The following is a 10,908-nucleotide window of genomic DNA, read 5'->3' on the forward strand; positions in this document are numbered from 1 at the left end:
TCCTTTCTCAAGCATTTTCAGTCTCCCCTTTGTACAGGCTTTCTTCCCTCTACTTGCAAACACATTCAGAACACCTCTACTTAAAACAGACAGGAAAATCAAACATCCAGTGCCGCACATTCGCCCCATTACTTCCTAGAGTAATAAACCTAGAATTAAAAACATTTCTTGAACATTCACAGATGCATATTGACCGTCTCTTCTCTTTGCAGTATACTCAACTAGGCCTTAGAGTGTTCGATCAGAAAGGCATATTATCTCTGACCTTTAGTTTTGGGTGACCACTGAAAATTTTTAGTTACTGGTATGATGTTCTAATAACTTTAAGGTCTTGGGCACTTCTTGATTCTCAAATTCATTATATCTTTAAGTGGGGTTATTATTCACAAAGCACCAACACAATTTTCTATAAATTGGTATATAATCAACAATGCTCCTTAATAGAATTATTTAAATGGACTCTTTTTTTTAATAAATGTATTTAAGAAAGAAATTTAACCTTACTGCATAATTGAAAGCCAGCGTAATTTGCCATTAGTAATCATGTCACAGGTTCATATCTATTATAATGAAATTTTTAAAAATCAGCATATACCAGGGTCAATTGTGTTAGATTTAACCTAACACTTCTTCAACACATTTATTATAATGATAAATTATGCAGTTTTTCTATTTCTGCCACAAATCTCTTAAAGTTTAAATCTGGACTCAGACATCTGACTATACAGTTTAATTATTAGTATATCAAAATATATTTACCAAAATGCATACTCATGAAATTTTTTTCAAATTTTGACTTTCTTAGGTGCATGGATTTATTTTTTCAAAATGCTTTATCATAATAATAATAGTTCTTGAGTATCTCAGGACCCTAACATGTCTTTAAGGGTTACTTGTAACATTTTCATTGATATAAGGACAATGCACGACGTACCAAGATTGGAGTAACATTGGCAATTTCCTATGTTGAGAAGGACTGCTCTTTTCCAGATAGTTTCTTTTCTTGTTTAGAATTGTTTAAGAAACAATGATCTATCTTTTGTGAAATTATGGGATAGTTGATGATAACTATTATAAATAGTGAAATAATGTTAATAAACTTAGGTTACGTGTCATATATGCACTCTAATCCTTCCTTTTTAAATTTCGAAATTATACTAAGCTGTAAAATTCCTACATCTGATAAATACTGACCTTGTCCTTATCATGAAGGCACTGTAGCCAAGTAGTAACTGCAATCTGCTGTTTAGATTTGGATTCTGACTTTACCACTTACTAGCTTTGTAACCCTGTGCAAATTACATAATGTTTCCAAGCTTCAGTTTCCTCATCCATAAGAGTAATAGTAACTGCACAACAGGGTTGTAATGATGACTCAGTGATATAATAACTGTATAGGGCCCAGTACTGTGTAAGTTCTCAACACTGCTCTCCATTAATATTATGAATTACTATCACAACCATCTTCCTAGTCATCATAATCCTCATTTTGGCGGAGAGCTTTTTAAGATCCTAATTATCTGCATCATTTGTCATTTAAGACATTTACTAATTCTTTATTCAAGTAAGGTGTTAGAAGTAGAGCCTTATACAAGATAAAAAGCAATTCCTTCCTTGATGGAACTACTGGCTAGGAATAACTTAGACTGAGTGGCTAGAGAAGGCTGTCATAATTTTGAGTTGAGGGAAAGGGGTAGCAGTACTGTTTCAAATAGAGGAGAGTATGTGAAAGCTGAGAGGTGCATGCAAGAAACGAGGGAGCTGACGATGAGTTCAGTATGGCTTGAGGGGTGGGTGATAAGTAGGTAGAGACGAAGTGGAAGATGAGGCTGAAGAGAAAAAGCTCCAGAGCCTGGAGTCCTCTCTGGATGACATGGAGTGTTGAGGCAACTGGAAGCTGCTGAAGATTTTTAAGCAGAGAACAGTTTGATCAGATTCGCATTTCAGGAAAAACACTCTGGATGAAAGTGGGTTATTGGTAGAACACGTACAGGGAAGAAGACCAATGGAGAGGCTGTCAAGGTGAGAACTTTTCGTTTACTGGCATAGGAAGCTAGATAAAGAAGAGTGGACTGGGCTTCCCTGGTGGCACAGTGGTTTAGAACCCGCCTGCGGATGCAGGGGACGCGGGTTCGTGCCCCGGTCCGGGAGGATCCCACGTGCCGCAGAGCAGCTGGGCCCGTGAGCCATGGCCGCTGAGCCTGCGCGTCCGGAGCCTGTGCTCCGCAACGGGAGAGGCCACAACAGTGAGAGGCCCGCGTACCACCAAAAAAAAAAAAAAAAAAAAAAAGAGTGGACTGATTTTAGAAATATTTAGAAGGGGGAAAAAGGAGAGAACATCATGATTTACTCGTGTACTAAAAAAGAAAGGACAAAATTTACAATTACTCCCAGGTTTTTGACGTTTAATATTGTGCGGAGGGATGCAATCCTCCAAGTTAGGCAACAATGGAGGGTACTAGAAGCAGGGATTGGCGGGACAAGTCTGGAGGAGAACATGAGGGCTTACTCTCTGGAAATATTGTAAATGAGACTTTTGTAAGGTGCTGAGGATACAAAGATGATATGCTCTCTCATGCTCTCATATTCTGGAATATATACTCCAGAATAATGATTCTCAACACTGACTCATTTAGAAACCCTTATTGGAGGTTTCATTAGTTTTGTTTAAAATACTGACACTCAGGACCCACTCTAATTCAGAATCTCAACTGTTTCTAGCGTACAGCAAGCATTACACTACCTGGGGGCACTTAGATGACAGGTGTGACAGTTCTGGTATAGGTTATTTCTGAATTAGACTTCTCAAAACCCAATTTAGATGCATGTTACTGGTTCAATTTTTTTTTAATTAACCCCTTTTATGAACATGTTTTTTTGTAACATACACTATGATTCCAACTCAACTGCAATTTTTCTGAAGGCTATACTTTTTAATGTTTTATTTTCTCTTCAAATCCAGATTCTATAGCTGTACACAGCTGATAACCAATAAAGTTTTCATTGATTGTGGTTGATAATCACAACCACTATTAGGACAATTTCTACTACAGAAAATTCTATTCCTATGAGTCATATTGATGATATCAAATGTCTCATAAGGTTGAACCACAGATTTCTATAAATACTATCAGATAACTTTTTCAATAGGTTCATTCTTATGGCAAATGATATGGCAAGTCAGAATAACATTAGGAAATAATACTACTTGACAATCTGATTTCTATAGATATTGCATTTAATTAAGTAATGTTTTCCTTAATAAAATAAAAGGCTAACCAAAACTTTTAAAAACCCACTAAAAAGATTAGTGTTCAGATTGATTTCAGACTTCCCTGTCCATCTAATCCATAGAACCTCAAATATCTGACTGAGGTAAGACCATTGAGGACATAAGAGAGATGCCAGGCTCTGCAGTCAGACCACCTGGGTCCACATCACAGCTCCCCAACTTGGGCACGTTATGTAACATCTATAACTTTCTGTTCCTTGTCAGTCTTATTTATACTATTGACTCCACAAATATTTGGATATAAAAATGATGAGTCACAATCTAAGAATTGTTCAGCCTCTGCTTATCTCAGAAGTTCAACCATTCTGATGCTGATGATTTCTAGAGTGCCTAGAGAAACTCGGCATCAAGAGGATTTCTAATGTGTGAGGAATATTGCCAGAACTTCAAAGTTTTTACACTGTGTGACGCTATGGATACAATGATGAGAAATACAAGCAGCAAAACTGTAGAACATGGGGAGAAAATTCACATAAATAAACATTATTACTAACTGTAAAAAGTCACATTGTAATAAAAGATCTTGGTAATGAGAAACTGATGGTAAGCTGGAGAACAGGGCCAGGTGGCAACTGAACTGGGTTTAGCGACAGGGCTGCGAAGAAGGGAGGTGGAAGAGCCAGATTGCCCTGGGTGTCTTCATCCAAATATCAAAAACAACTAGGCCAATATCCCAGATGACTATACATACAAAAATTACAACAACATATTAGCAAACCAAATTTAAGAACACATTAAAAGATTATACGCCATGACCAAGAGGGATGTTCTCTGGTATACAGGGATACTTCAACATACGTTAATCAATCAATGTAATACATCACATTAATAGAATGAAATCTTAAAATCGCATTATCATCCCCATAGATGTAGAAAAAAGTCATTTGACAGAAATACAATACCCTTTAATGGTACAAACACTTGACATATTGGTTGTAGAAGGAACACATACCTCAACATACTAAAGGCCATATGTGACAAACCCACAGCTAACATTATACTTAAGGGAGAAAATTTGAAAGATTTTTCTCTAAGATCAGGAACAAGACAAGGATGCCCACTCTCACACTCCTATTCAACATAGTGCTGAAAGTCCTAGCTAGAGCAATTAGGCGAGACAAAGAAATAAAAGGGATCCATATTGAAAAGGAAGAAGTAAAACTGTTACTATTTTCAGATGATATGATTTAGTACACAGAAAATCACAAAAATGGTATAGATGAACTTATTTGCAAAGCAGAAATAGAGACACAGATGTAGAGAACAAACATATGGACACCACGGGGGGAGGATGAGTGGGATGGATTGGGAGATTGGGACTGACATATATACACTACTATGTATAAAAGATAACTAATGAGAACAGACTGTATAGCACAGGGAACTCTACTCAATACTCTATGCTGACCTAAATGGGAAGGAAATCCAAGGAAGAGTGGATCTACGTATACGTGTGGCTGATTCACTTTGCTGTGCAACAGAAACTAACACAACATTGTAAAGCAACTATACTCCAATATAAAAAAAAAAGACTCCACCAAAAAACTGTTGGAACTAATCAATGATTCCAGTAAACTTGCAGGATATAAAATCAACATACAAAAATCAGTTGGATTTCTATCCATTAACGGTGAAACATAAGAAAAAGGAATAAAGACTAACTAACCCATTCACAGTAGCATCAAAAAAACAATGAAATAGCATCTATTAATCAAGGAAGTGAAAGATATGAACAATCAAAATGATGAGACTTTACTGAAAGAAATCAAAAAAGACACAAGCAAATGGAATGACACCCCTTCTTCATGGATAGGAAGAATTAATACATTAAAATATCTATACTACCCAAAGTTTTCTATAGATTCAATGCAATCTCCATCAAACTACCAATAGCATTCTTCACAGAAATAGAAAAACCAATCCTAAAATTTGTATGGAATTACAAAAGACTCTGAATATCCAGTACAACTGTGGGGGAAAAGAACAAAGCCAGAAGTGTCACACTGCCTGGTTTCAGACTATACTACAAAGCTACAGTAATAAAAACAGTATGGTACTAGCATTAAAAATAGACACAAAAACCAACAGAACAGAATACAAAGTCCAGAATTAAAAACCCTACTTTTATGGTCAACTAAGTATTCAACAAAGGAGCCAAGAACCCCCAGCGGGTAAAGAAAAGTCTCTTCACAAATGATGTTGGGAAAACTGCATAAACAGATGCAGAACAATGAAATTGGACCCCTATCTTTCACTACTCACAAAAAATTTGAAGTGGATCAAATACTAAACATATGACCTGATGCCATAAATATTCTTGAAGAAAATGTATGGAAGAAGCTCCTCTACATTGGTCTTGGCAAAAAATTTTTGGATATGATACCAAAAGCACAAACAACCAAAGCAAAACTCAACAAATGGGACCACATAAAACTATAATGCTTCTGCACAGCAAAAGAAACAAAATGAAAAGACAACCTACTGAATGGGAGAAACATTTTGTAAATCGTATATAAGAGGTTAATATCCAAAATATATAAAGAACTCATACAACAGAACAGTAAACAAACAAACAAAAACAAAAAAACCCAAACAATCTGATTTTAAAATGGGCCGAGGAGCTAAGACATTTTTCCAAAGAAGATATCCAAATGGCCAACAGGTACATGAAAAGATGCTCAACATTACAAATTATCATGAAAATGCACATCAAAATCACAATTAGATATCACCTCACACCTGATAGAATGGCTATTATCAATAAGCAGGAAATAACAAGTGTTGGCAAGGATGTAGAGAAAAGGGAACGCTTTTGTACTACTGGTGGGAATGTAAACAGAGCAACCACTATAGAAACAATATGGAGGTTCCTCAAAATATTAAAAGTACATCTACCATATGATCTAGCAATCCAACTTCTAGATATATACTCAAAGGATATGAAAACAGGATATTGAAGTGATATATGCACTCTCATGTTTATTGTAGCATTATTCATAATAGCCAAGATATGGAAACAACCTAAGTGCTCACCAGTGGGTGAATGAATAAACAAGAAGTGGGGTATATTTATGTATATGCATACACACATACGCTTCCCTGGTGGCACAGTGGTTAAGAATCCACCTGCCATGGCAGCGGACACAGGTTTGAACCCTGGTCCGGGAGTATCCCACATGCCACGGAGCAACTAAGCCTGTGCACCACTACTACTGAACCTGCGCTCTAGAGCCTGCAAGCCACAACTACTAAGCCCGTGTGCCACAACTACTGAAGCCCGCGAGCCTAGAGCCCGTGCTCCGCAAGAGAAGAAGCCACCACAATGAGAGGTCCATGCACGGAAACAAAGAGTAGCCCCCACTCCCAGCAACTGGAGAGGGCCCACGCGTGGCAACGAAGACCCAACACAGCCAAAAATAATTTATTTATTTTTTTAAAAAAGACCCTATTTCCAAATGGAGTTACACTTTTTAAAAAAAGTATCTCCCTCAGTATACAAGTTTGTTACCTTTAAAAAAATACAATGTACATACATACATATATAAATTATTATTAATAATTATAGAATATTATTCAGCCATGAGAAAGAAGGACATCCTGACATTTTTGGCAACATGGATGAACACTGGACACATTACACTAAGTGAGATAACTCAGGCAGAGGAAGACAAGTACTCCATGATATCACTTTCATGTGGAATCTAAAAAGCCAAACTCCTAAAAAGAGTAAATTGATGGTTACCATGTGATGGGGGTGGGGAGATAGAACAGACGATTTTTAAGGGTACAAACTTGCAACAAGTGGTAAATAAGTCATAGCAATCTAATGCACAGAATAGTGATTACAGGCAACAATAATGTATTATTACCATCAAACTTGCTGAGAGACTAGAATTACTCCAACGACTAAAAAGAAAGGATAATTATGTACAGGATAGAAATTATAAGTATCACTACAATGGCAGTCATATTGCAATATATAAATGTATCAAATTAACATGTCTTGCACCTTAAATTTATACAATATTATATGTCAAATACATTTCAATTAAAAAAAAAAACAATTAGACACCTGGAGCACAGTAAATATAGACATAACAGTGTAGCAGATGGTGATGTTAGCCCTGAGGAGAACCTTTGACTTCAGATAACAGCTTCGGCTGTGCAAGAAGGAACTCGTTCTCACTGACGGGCCTATACTTAAATTTCCCTGAACTAAAATATAGCCCTTTATCTATTTTCTCTGCTCCTTTTATTGCAAACCTTCTTGAAATTTTTCTGTGCTCAATTACCACGTGCTTTCCTACTATTACTTCTAATCTCTTGAAATTTCATCTCCACCTCTCTCCAAAAACTGCTTTTGATGACATTCCAATCTCAGTGTTCTACCTGTCATATTCTGTCTCCTTAAAACTCAAGATTTCTCTGGGTTTCAATGCTCCACTGACTTCCTGCTCACTCTTTCTCTCTTTCTACTCCTTCTCAAGATTTTCCAACTCACCTGACTTATAAATATGTTTGGAGAATTTCATCCTTACTTCTCTACTTATCTCACTCTAAATTATTCACTTCTCTGATTTTATTAAATTCATGCCTTTTCATGGACATATATACACTACCAAATGTAAAATAGATAGCTAGTGAGAAGCAGTCACATAGCACAGGGAGATCAGCTCAGTGCTTTGTGACCACCTAGAGGGGTGGGATAGGGAGTTTGGGAAGGAGATGCAAGAGGGAGGAGATATGGGTATATATGTATACATATAGCTGATTCACTTTATTATACAGCAGAAACTAACACAACATAGTAAAGCAATTATACTCCAATAAAGATGTTTTAAAAAGCTGGTAAAGCAAAAAAATAAAAATAATTATATTTTTAATTAAAAATAGCTATATTTTCCAAAATAAAAAAATTAGTGAGAAGAGTAAAAAAAAAAAAAACTTTATGCCTTTTTATATTCTGTGAGGTCCAAATTTCCAAGTGCCATTGGATACCCATTCCCAGATGTCTTAAACACATGCCAAGAAAATAATTATTATCTACATTTCAATATATTCTTCTCCTTTTGGATTCTGCATGTCAAGTACAGGTTTCTGGTAACTGACTGTACTGCTGAACTGAATGAATAAGCATTTTCCAAACTCTAATGAAAAACTGATGAACTCATAAAAGTGCTAACAAAAGATCAAGATGAAAAAAAATTAATTACATGGGACTGAGTGAGCTGATGAGGATGATTGTAATTTTTGAGACTTTCTGTTTGAATTAAAAAAAAAAAATCCCACAAAGACTCAGAGGCAAAGAATATACAAATCAATTTTCATTGCAAAGTAAAGGAGCTGTTACAGTGGAGGATTACTGGACTGAACGTCAATATTATGACATAGTATGAGTGTGTTTCATGTTTGGTAACTGCAATCGTTGCTTTTGTTGTGGTCATCCATTTACAATGCTTGATGTCAGTCTATCTCTTGTAAAAATAAAAAACAGTGTGTGTGTGTGTGTGTGTGTGTGTGTGTGTGTGTGTGTGAAAAAAGACCTAGTTAGAGAGGGCTAGCCACCTAAACTAGAGTCTTTTGTGCCATTAAGTTACCAAATTCTGACAAGTCTACTTAGCTCTTAAATACCTTTTAATTCTCCACTTCTCATGTCCAGTGCTACATTCTTGCTTTAGAATTTCAACTGCCCCACACTATTTAAATGGTTTCCAACTGGATTCCCTACTTTCAGTTTCTGTCCACTTCAATCCATCCTGCATGCTATTTTATTTTTCTAAAATTTATCTCTAACCACATCATTTTCTGGTTTAAAAACACACCATGACTCTTCATTGCCTATTAAATAAAATACAGATTCCTTTGGAAGACATATGACATCAATTAGGAGTTGACCTCTACCTAAATCTAACTTAATATTCCCTCTCATTCCCATCCCAACACCAAAAAATGCAATTTTTACCTCAGGTCTTACCAAACTACCTACAGTTATCCAAATACAATGCATTTCAGTGCCTGAACACACAATTCTCACAACTTCTAACTTCCCCTATTAACTTCCACTTCCACTTGAAAACCCAGTTCAAATGCTGCCATCTCTCTAGAGCCTTCTCTGGTGTGATTATACCTCCTTCCACAGACTGCAATAATATTTGGAACATACCTCTGTTACAATCTATGAAAATGTGGTGTATTAAAAAAAAGTGTGCTTCTTGGGTATTTAAGAAGTGGCCATGATGACAGAGTAGGAAGACCCTGAGGCCCCCTGTTCACATGCGCACACCAAACTTACAACTATTTACTGAGCAACTGTTGATGATAAAACCTGGAATCTAATAGAAAAGCTTATCTACAACTAAAGATATAAAGAAGGAACCAAAGCAAGGCTGATAAGAAATGACAGACACCCAATATAGTCAAGACCCATACCCTCAGGGTGGGCGACCCACAAATAGGAGGATAACGAAAAGTTAAAAGAGGTCTCCCCAAGGAGCAACAGTTCTGAGACCCATGTCAAACTACCTAGCCTGAGTCGGACACACCTGATGATATTACGGAGCCGACTAGAGGCAGGAGGCAACTGAAGCTCACCCTGTAGACAGAGACACTGGCATCAGCCATATTGGGGAGCTTATTCTACCTTGAGGACACTGGTGCTAGTAAGCACCATTTTGGAATTCTCTCTACCTTATAAGTGTGGGGACACAGCCTCACCCAGTAGCAGGCAGTTGTCCTTAAGACTCCCTGAGCCCACAGCTGCCCCAGGACATGGTCTTGCCCATCAGAGGACCCAGGCCATGGTCCCACATACCAGTGCTTCAGGACTAGCTCAGGGACCACCCCCGGGGCCTGCAGCCAGAGACCCCAGGACCTGGCTCTGCCTACCAGTGGGCAGGCACCAGATTCAGGTGTTCCTGGGCCAGGGGCCCACCCACCAGTAAGCAGGCATCAGCCCCAGGAACCTGTGGGGCCATAGCCCCACCCACCAGCGGGTCAACACCAGCTCCAGGACCACCAGGGTCCTGCAGCCAGAAACCCTGGGACCTGGTTCTGCTCATCAGAGTGCCACTGCTAACCCTACAACCAACATCACACCACACACCAGTGGGCAGGCATCAGGCCCAGGACAATCTGGGCCCAGACTCACCCAACAATGTGAGGATACAAGCCCCGGGACCACTGCAGCCTCACAGCCTGCCATAGTGCTGGCTGGCACCAGCCCGGGGACCTCCTGGGCCCTGGCCCCACCCATCAGCAGGCCATCACTAGCTCTGAGACATCTCAGGACCCCTCAGCCATCCTCCTTGGGACTTGGGCCCACTCACCAGCAGGACAACACCAGCTCTATGACACCTAGGACCCTTCTTCCAGAGATCATAGGACCTGGCTCCACCTGGCTCCCATGATCCCCTGGGCCCTGACCACACCCACCTACAGACAGACACAAGCTGCAGGATTACTGCAGCCCCACAACCTGGCTTGTCAGGACCCAGCCAACCAACCAGCAGACCTGCATGAGCCTCGAGTTCACCTTGTCTTGGCCCTGCCTACTAGCAAGCCAACACCAGCTCTGGGACATCTTGGGACCACAAGCCTGCCACCCCAGGATCCAGCCC

This window comes from Kogia breviceps, chromosome 9 (assembly GCF_026419965.1).
Source record: "Kogia breviceps isolate mKogBre1 chromosome 9, mKogBre1 haplotype 1, whole genome shotgun sequence".
In the NCBI taxonomy this organism is placed as follows: Eukaryota; Metazoa; Chordata; class Mammalia; order Artiodactyla; family Physeteridae; genus Kogia; species Kogia breviceps.